The sequence below is a fragment of the Arachis ipaensis genome, chromosome B07 (assembly GCF_000816755.2).
Source record: "Arachis ipaensis cultivar K30076 chromosome B07, Araip1.1, whole genome shotgun sequence".
Taxonomy (NCBI): domain Eukaryota; kingdom Viridiplantae; phylum Streptophyta; class Magnoliopsida; order Fabales; family Fabaceae; genus Arachis; species Arachis ipaensis.
Genome location: NC_029791.2, coordinates 42,795,319 through 42,805,512, shown reverse-complemented (window position 1 = coordinate 42,805,512; position 10,194 = coordinate 42,795,319). Strand labels below are relative to the sequence as shown.

At 31.7% G+C, this 10,194-nt stretch overlaps 1 long non-coding RNA gene across 10 annotated transcripts; it reads right to left on the bottom strand.

The window, feature by feature from the left end:
• On the bottom strand, positions 2,928 to 5,685 carry LOC107609713. Of its 10 annotated transcripts, none has more exons than XR_002351462.1 (10): positions 5,399 to 5,679; positions 4,989 to 5,308; positions 4,775 to 4,856; positions 4,634 to 4,687; positions 4,276 to 4,403; positions 4,120 to 4,188; positions 3,863 to 3,941; positions 3,703 to 3,776; positions 3,448 to 3,611; positions 2,928 to 3,346 (listed from the first exon to the last, which is right to left on the bottom strand). It is a non-coding gene; the product is annotated as an uncharacterized LOC107609713 (long non-coding RNA). The 10 variants fall into 10 exon arrangements; XR_002351463.1 differs by having other exon boundaries at positions 5,050 to 5,308; positions 5,399 to 5,676; XR_002351458.1 differs by having other exon boundaries at positions 4,775 to 5,308; positions 5,399 to 5,685.

The following is a 10,194-nucleotide window of genomic DNA, read 5'->3' as shown; positions in this document are numbered from 1 at the left end:
CTATGAAAACTTAATAAAACTTAAACAAAACATGCTAAAAAACATATGAAAATGATTCAAAAAAGCGTATAAAATATCTGCTCATCACAAATACCAAAGGAAATGGATGGTTGGGGGTGAGAGATGCAGTTATTTTGCAATACAGCTCTTTTATTTAAGTGGTGGTAGCATTTTTTTCAAGAAAGATTGCCCACTTTAACAAAAGGTTGTCTGCTCATGTAATATTTTAAACCCTATTTAGATGTTGTCTTCTCAGACCTTACCTACTAGAAAAGATCTATGGATGGACATTTGTCAATTACAAATCAAGGAGTAGTAAGTAAAAGAAGATGATTGAATGTTTGTTTATGAAATTAGGAGATAGAAGGAGAATCTAATTTTAGGAAGATGATTGGATTACCCTTTCCAAGGTTGTTCTCGACTTCAAGCAAAAGAGGATCCGTTGTAAGGAAATGTGAATTTTGGGATGGGATAGAGTGTGTATGAAACTTTCAGTGGAGGATGAAGTTATATAATAAAAATTAGAACTATTGAATAAACTTCATGGGATTTTACAAGAGGCTAAGCTAACAAGAGGGAGAAAGGACACATTCGTGTGAAAGTTTGATAATAAAGGCATTTTACTACTAATTCATTCGTGCAGATTTTGCAGATAGAAATAATACTGAAGGATGTATCAAGTTATAGCTTTACTAGCATTATATAGAGAGGTTTGATTCTCCTATGAGTTAAATTATTTACTTAGTTTGTTTTGGTATGTAGAGTCAATACTAAGGATAGACTGAATAGATTTGGTATTATTCCTCACAATGATATTGTTTGTATTCTATGTAACAAGTATGTGAAAAATGTGCACCACTTATTGTTGCTTATAAGTTTTCATGGCAAGTTTGATGTGCCTAGATTCATGATGCTGGCACTATGAAAAAATATTTTGAAAGTTCGATATCTATGTTAATTAAAAAGGAGGACCGAAAAATGTGATTGATGGACTTTTATTTTGTCATTTAGAGTATTTGACAAAGAAGAAATGAAAGGATATTTAAAAAAAAAAGCATCAAGTATTGCAGAAGCAATTGCCAGATCAATATAATAAAAATACAAAGAGCGGAACTATGTTGATTCCTAGAATTATTGATCGCAATGACAAAGATGATGTAGGGATTGGATTTGGTTTAGTTGTTTTTCTTTTGTACATTTTTACCTTTATTCATGCTCTACTTCGTTGTATTAAGCTCTTTTGTTTCCAAAAAAAAAAAAAAAAATTACAGTACCTAAAATCGCAATAACTATGTACAAGGAAAAAATAGGTATACAAAGTATCAATATATACAAAAAATACCTAATAAAAAAAATGCTAACATATGCATATCCTGATCTACACTTCTACGATGGAATATTTCATAAGCCTTATTTTAATTTTTGTATATATACTACGATATGACTTTTAACTTGAAAGATGCAGAGACAATAATTCTCACATTCATAGTTCCTTTAATCATTACGAAGACTTACTACTTTTGGGTTTCACTTGTTGAACAATCAACTAACAAAGATGGAGTTGCCAGAGTGACTTTCAAAGTAGATGTTGTTGACCCAGTATATTATTACCTTCATGCACCAAATGAACTCACAAAACTCTTCTGTTTTAATTGCTTCTATGCACAAGAATTAACTAGGGGAGCAAGCAAGTACATGAAATTAGATTTACCCAATCAATCCTATAATTGGATCAGAAGTAATAAAAAAATTAGATAAATTCTGATGTGATCCAATTGTAAGAGGATTGAGTGTCGGGTTTGTAAAATCTAAATTTGAACAGATCCAATAATACCCAATTATTATTGTTGTTGTTGTTTGGTCTAGCCATAAAGGAATAATTTATGATTAAAAAAAAAGAAAGAGCAATAGCTTTAAAAAAATATATCAACTTTTACCTAAATTAATTATTAATAATTACATGTAAAAAGAAAAAACAAAAGAGAACAAATTTTGCGTTCTAAATACTAAATACAAGTAGATATGGAAAATGTTATGAAAAATTAAGGATAATAAAAAAAAAGTGAACAAAAAATAAAAAATTAAAAAAAATAAATAGAGTAAAAATAATGAATGGGTGTAACATTAATAAATTAGGTATACAATATATGCAGTACAAATATACTCCTTTTTTTTTTTTCGTAATTTGACCCAATAGCTACAATTGAGGAGGTTCTTATGCTCAAACTTGCCGCTGCAGTGAACACATTATTGGTACTTTATTTTTCTTTCTCGTGAATTCCTTTTGTTTATGAATCGCTGGTTCATACTTGATCGATTCTCAGAATGCTAATTCTCCTGGGATTCAGTGCTCTTGTATTTAGTTAATGGTTCTATTCTTGAAAATATTATATTAATTTTTTAAGCTACCTTTAATAATTTTAAAAATCACAACTAGAAAATGGATTAATACAGACAGATTTATAGACGGATTTGGTCTATATTACAGACGGATTTTTTGTTACCGATGAAATTACCGACGGATTTTGTCCCTCTGTAAAAGCCCCGTCGGAAATTATTTACCGACGGATTTTTTTTCCGTCGAAAAATTACAGACGGACTTTTACCAGTTACCGACGGATTTTCCCTCTGTAAATTTTCTATCCATTTCCCAAAGGCGACGAACTTTCTGACAGATTTTCCGTCTGTAATTACAGACGGATTTTTCGACAGATTTTCTGTCTGTAATTTGAACTTTGGAAAATCATCCCACGTTCTGATTACAGACAGAAAATCCGTCTGTAAATCCGTCACTAAGGTAAAATAGAATTTTTTTTTTATTTTTCTAATTGCAAAATAAACTTGTTTTCATACAAAATAAATATAAAAAAACTCAACTCAACTCATATAAATTATATATTATTTTTTTTCTTCTTTTCAGATATATGAAAAATAGATTATCTATATAATATTTCTTTGCATATAACTCTACTTATTCAATAATATACAGTTATACATCCATATGGAGTGAAAATTACATCCATGTCTCACAAACATTAGTAGAGTTGTATCCTTAGAATTTTCTAAAATTTCTTGAACAATGCAAGCTAAGCTAGAGACCACTCATATGGTAAGTGTAGAACTTTATAGCTATGTACACTTTCTTATGGCTGATATGTACACTCTATTGATTCTACAATGTACACTTTATTGAAGCTGCAATGGCCGCAATGGCAGCAGCTATGCCTGCCACGGATACTGCAGCATGCAACTGAGCATTATGAGTCCTAATTTCTTGCTTTTTCCTCTCCTTTTGATCCTTCAGCCATCTTCCTATTGTCCTTCCTCTCAGCAAACTCCTGTAAAGCTAGTATGCAAAAGTTTACAAAAAGAATAACAAAGAAAAAGAGTAATGAATGATTGAGCTTTTATTTTTAGTATATAATCATGAGGTTGAGTGTAATGTACCCCATTTCTAAACAAGTTTTGACTGGAAAGGAATTCTGGATTGATTGCTTGATGGGGGTAAAAATGAGTCCTGCACATAGTGATTGGTTGTTCCAAATGACATGTGAAGTCAAAAGAATCAATTACTGTATATCTTGATCTTTTGTCAAGAATATATTTGAGCACTGCAACAGATGTGGAGAAAAAGATCAACACAATTTATCAATGATTTATATGATTTGTATGCCATCACGGTGCAGATTTGAAATTAGCTACCTATATGCACTGATCAAAACTCAACAATTTCTGTGTCCCCGTGAGAGCAATATATATGAAAAGTTGAATCCGGCCTATTGTAGCAACATGAGAGGAAATTGAAATAAATACTATGTTGCTTGAAATGGAGACAAATTCAAATATAGAACTTGTCATTCACCTGGATTCTTGGAGAAATTCAGTTCAATAGTTTCACAAGATAAGATGCGAGCAAAAACCAGCTAAATTTTTTGCTGGAACTGTAGGAACCCGAGGTAGCGATCGATCAAGAATAAGTAAAAGCTTGTAAGAAACACACAGAAAGAAGAAAATCCTACATGTAGTACATAAAAGACTACAAAAATTATGTATAGTTGATGAGTGTAGAAAAAAAGTTCATAAAGTTTTTGCCTTATCAAAGGTAAGTTAGTGGCCCACATGACTAATCCTGCTAGCAAAGCTACTTCTCCAGCCACATTTGAGACCCCAACTTTATTCCACAAGCATCTACAATGAAAGCTCTTGCAATGTTAGCCTATATAGTTTATGATTGAAAAAGGACTTTCCATTGAACAAGTTGCTTATTGAATTTACCTCTTAGATTTGATTAGTGTTGTCCCAAAAGATAATGTAGCAAAGTCCATGGGCTGTGAAGAGGACCATTGCAGTGGTCCTAGCTAGATGTGGTACTTGATACTTCCCTCTAAAGTTAGGCCAATGAACTGCAAAAGCAAAGACACTCTTAATACTAGAAAGAACAGAAACATCATGCAAATATTTCCAACAAGGCCTAAGGCCATTACTAAATCTTCCAGCTTGACCTCCCACTTATGCAATTAAATAAGTGACGCAGATGTGACAACTAGGTACCTAACACTGTGGTCATTCACATATTTGTGGAGTCATAAGAAAATTATTATGATTAAATAAGTGAAAAGGGGATAATACCAACCAATGATCAGTAATACCAGAAAAGGCAGAAGCAAGATAGATAAGAATTGCGTGACTGCCAAGAAGAAAAGAACACGTCTAATTGAAGTTCAAATTCATGAAAATGATTGATAAAAATGAAATTGAAATAAGAAGGAAGTACCTTTCGAAACTAGCTAAACGGGACACACCTCATCAGGGGTAGAAAGAGTTATCCTTGTGGTCCTCTATGATCTCAGAAATACCTATGATCTCAGAAAACATCATAGCTATGCCTCAGGAACCACCAGCCTCACCCCTTTATATACAACAAGGAAAGGGCCATAATGGAACAGTAGTAGTACTATTCTTTTTATTAAAGCCTTCAAAGCCTTTACCTGAATCAGTAGAAAGTATTTTTTTTTTTGCCTTTGAAAATAAGATATGAAAATCATGTACCTGCAGTCACCACAAAATCATGGAGACTAGTCACCACAACAAGATTTATTACTTGGCGTACTGAAGGCATTGTTTCAGCAATGCTCGTTAACTTATCAAGCTTTTGGAGAGTGAAATTGCAGATACCAATGTCTCAAACAAGGTTTTCCTTCACAAGCTTCTCCATTTCTCTCCAAACCCCTTCCATGTCAAATTCCAAAACTTCTCCTTCTTTAGGAGGTGTGCTGACACCATCTTTCAACCGAAATGGCCAATGAATCTGCATTATTGTTAATATTATATACTTATACTCTTCTTCATCCCTTAAATTTGATCAAATCACTTGCAACAATAGAAGCTTAATTATTACGAAGTAAAGATCAAGGTAGTCAAGTTGGAGTTCTTGAAGGGTGTTGTTAAGGGCAGGTCTAACCCTTTCAGTGATGTTATTTTCATGTAACATTATAATTAAAAAAGTTTTGGGATTTGTAAAATTTTTGCAATTAATTCAACCAAAGTTTTCTTAATTTGGTCAACACATTCCACATATAAATAACACCTAATGTAATGTAAATAATTTCACTTAATGAAACAAAGTGGTGGAAATTATATATATATATATATATATATACACCATAATTTGGAGGTGACAAAGAGATCCTTCCTATCCACTCCTACTATCATAGCAGATTGAAGTCCATGTCCAACCTGTAAATAGATAGATATTGATGACAACCAAGATCCAATATATGAATGAACTGAAAAATTCGTAGTAGTAATTAACATATATCTTCTTGGACTCCATACTGTGCAGCAGTGTCTATATGTCTATAACCAGCCTGCAAACAAAGGTTAGATCATATAAGACTTAGCTTCACATGAATTCGAACTCTAGCTAAGTGTGATGATTTGGTTTTTAGAAAGAATTTCCAAATTGAAGTTTTAGATGTGATTTATTTAGCTTAGAGATTACATGATCTTAATTCAAATCGTGTAACAGTGATTTGTTCCATAAAAATGTAGTATTGCAATGCAAGATACAAAATTATTTATTGAACCACGATATGTAGCAGAAAAGTTTGGTCAACATTGACTTTTCAATGGCATCATAGTTCTCTTTTGGATATTATCATCAATCACATAATAAAGTAATTGATTGAGTAGTTACATAAAAGGATCTTATTATCTTGTAAATATTAATGTATTAAAAATACAGGGTCAGGTTATCATATAAATTCCATCATGAAATATTTTGGATTTACCTAGAAAACTAATTTCTCGTATCACTTTATAGTGTAAAGTAGTAATTGCATACCTTAAAGATAAACATATAAAAGGATTGGAAAGCATCTTTGCTCTTTAAATCTACAGAATTAGCACGATACCAAAAGATCAAAGCCATGATCCCATGTGCTATGACCTAACAAAATTGAATGATACAATACAATCAGAAAGTCAGAAGAATGTGGCTAATCCCAAAGAGACAACAACAACAATAGAAAGTCAGAAATAGACAAAACAACAAACAGGTAGAATGCATATTCAACAAAGTCCATTCCAAAATATACTCAATCTGATTCAATTCAATGCTCAACAAATTGGAGTTCCTTCACATAAAGCTTGCCATCTCTGTGTCTGTAACAAAACCCTAAATTGTTTTCATAACAGAACAGATACAATGGCAAGAGAATCAATGTTATCGGAAGGGACGACGGAGCCTACCTGAACCAACGGCGACGAGAAGAAAAGGGAGAAGTGGCGACGACGCTGACGAGCTTCAACGAGCAGCGACAGAAAACGGTGTCGAAAGAGTGGCGAAATTAATCGGCGTCGAAGATGAAAGAGAGAGACCGGTGACTGGGTGTGACGGAGAGATTGGGAAACGGGTGTGATGGAGCTTCGGGCAACGGCGGTGCAACGGCGAGAGGTACCGCCGATGAAGGATTTGGAGGGGATGGGTGAGGAGCCCGCGAAGGATGGGGTGTTCTGAGAAATGAAGAGAGGAACGAGAATTAAACTCTTATTCTAATATTTCCGACGGAAAATTTTAAATTACAGACGGATTTTTCGTCTGTAATAATTTAATAAAATATAGCATTTTTGTCTATTTAATTACAGATGGATTTTCTGTCTGTAATCATTTCCAATGAAAAAAATTAATTTTTTCGACGGAATTATCGACGGATTCTCTTTTCCGTCTGTAATTTATGCTAATTCATTTTTTTATTTTCCGACAAAAAATCCCTCTGAAATTCCGTCTGTATTTCCATGGGATAAAATCCGTCGGAAATATCCGTCTGTAATAACTAATTTTCTAGTAGTGAATTCAAAATAATAATTTCTACTATAACTTTAACCATTTTTTACTATAAAACTAACGGAATTATTATTTTCTTGCAATTCTTCCCACCATCACGTGTCAATAACGATGGAACAAATTAATTTAAACAAGATAAAAACACAAAAAGTTAAATATTATATTTCAGAGAAAGAGAGAGAGAGATTTCCAAAATTTGAGTGATACCATATAGGCACAAAATCTCTTTAATAAACAAATCTAATATGATATGTGGAAAGCATCATTTATCTTATGACAACATATAAAATGAATAATTTTTTAGCATCTGTCAACAACCACCATAACAAAATTTTTTTGTCATTGTATCCTAGATAATCCCAAGATGAAGTCCATGCTAACATCTTTTTATGGAGCTATTAAAATAGATAATGGCTTGTATAAACTAGTGTTTTGATTTCTACTTTACTAATGTGACAAATACAACATTTATGAATGTAATGAGTGACATCTCGCTTGAATTTTGGGTAATAGAATTTCTCTTTATGAGGGTCAATGTTTTGTCCCTCCTAATGTGTCTAGCTAATCCTCCATTATGAATTTTCCAAATAATTGATTGGTACAATGAAAATGAAAAATTCATAGTTGGTTTCCCTTGAAAAGTTAGCCTTCTTGAATGAAAAAACCACGATATAGTTGTTAAAAACAGTACTTCTAGATTTCTAAAAGATCTTGATCTTCCTTATATAACTTTTTTATAACTTCAAAACCAACAACATTAAACTTTAGGGTGGAAAGGAGAACATGTCATCGTCTTAAGGAATCAACAACCTTATTTTGAATGTTGGATTTATACTTGAGAAAAAATGAAAATAATTATAGGAAGTCACTCAAAGCTGCATGGTATTGATTCGAATTTTGTTGAGAAACAAGATATTTAAAAACCTCTTGATTAGTATACAAGATGAATTTTAAAGCAACAAGTAATGACTATGATGGGTTAATGCTCGCACAACTGCATAAAATTCTTTATCATAGCTAGAATACTTCATTTTAGCATTATAAAACTTTTCGCTAAAGAAAGCAATTGGTCGACCTTTTTGGGAAAGTACAGCACCAATTTTAACATTTAAAGCATCCCAATCAACTTCAAATATTGAATCAAAGTTGGAAAGTTCAAGTAGAAAATCTAAAGAAATCCTTTCTTTCAATGCCTCAAGACTCTATTACGCCTTAGTACTCTAAAGGCATCATGCTTAAAATATTAGTAGGTGGGAAGCAGCAATGGAGCTAAAATTCTTAATGAATCACCAATATTATGAAGTTAATTATGGAAGTTCTATATGCCCTGCAATGTTCTCGGAGTAGGCCAATTAACAATAGCATCAATTTGCTATAGTCTACCTTAATGCCTTGACTTATAACAATATATCCCAAAACCACAACTTTATTCAGTAAGAAGTTACACATTACTTAAGATTAGCATATAGCTTTTGCTCTCGAAGCACTCCAAATACTTAGCGTGGATGTGCTAGATGTTCATTATGGTCCTTAGTAGATATTAAATGTCATCAAAATAAATAACAACAAATTTTTCAATAAAGGACTGAAATACGTAATTCGTCAAGTGCATGAAGGTGCTTGGTATATTAAAGAGGCTAATGGCATAACCATCTATTCATATAATCTATCTCATGTTTTGAAATTTTTCTTGCACTCAAATTGGTAAAAAAAATTAACTCGGTTCAAAGTAATAATGCAAAAAGGTATATATACCTGCAAAATTTTATGCAGGATCAAGGAATTTTATTGAGATTTTCTTGCTCTCATATTCATCAACAATAGTTAAGCACAAATAAAAGTACATTGTAGACATGAGGTTTACTATTTTAGGGTGATGTCTTCTTAACTACATTACAATTGGTTAATACTTTGCTCATTTCTAATCTAGATGACTCATCTTCATTTGAAACTCGTTTTGGCATAAAATGATATACAATTAGAGAGAGTGCCAACATAGCAGAAAGTTGAGTATTTATAAATCAGTTACATCCACCCAAAGGAAAAATTTCCTAGACTACTTTTTTTGTAGTCTTTTGTTATTATTTTTCTATTTTTTCTAATTCTATTTATATTTCCATTCTTTTTTTATCTGGTAATATGTATAAAAAAAGTAAAGGAGCAATAGAAACTGCGTTGATATTGCTCCTTTACTTTCAAAAACTCGTATCCCTTAAGACAAAAATATTATCCATTTAGAGATAAAGCCTCGACTGCAGCTAGATCTAGAGGGAAGTTATGAGCATTACGTTCATGCATAACTTCCATACCAAGATTAGCTCGGTTAATAATATCAGCCCAGGTGTTAATTACACGACCTTGACTATCACAAAAAAAATCAACAACTATACCTTTATATAAATACATGTATTGTTTAATTTATTTTTAACATATATAATATATTTGAATATGTATTATATGTAGATAGTTGATTTAGTGGCTAATTTTTTTATGGATACATGGTTGATATATGTAGTATATAACTAATCCATTTGAAGTTAATAATGATTTAAATAATCATTTCACACTCTTCTAAACTATGTTATCTCTTTCTCTTTTCTCCCAACTCCCTGTGATAAAGCTTAAACCTAGTGCCTTTTGCTTTTATATACATAAGAGTAAAACAATCTTCTATTTTAATAAAGATATTTTCATAAAAAAAATACATATTACCAGTTTTTCATAGGAATTAAAATTGGCCAAACTGTAAGAATGTTAAGTTTTTCAAATAAACTTTTAAAGTAATCAATTTTTATTAACTAAAAAAATTGTTAATGAACAAATGTTCAAGAAAAGAAAATTTTTTAAAT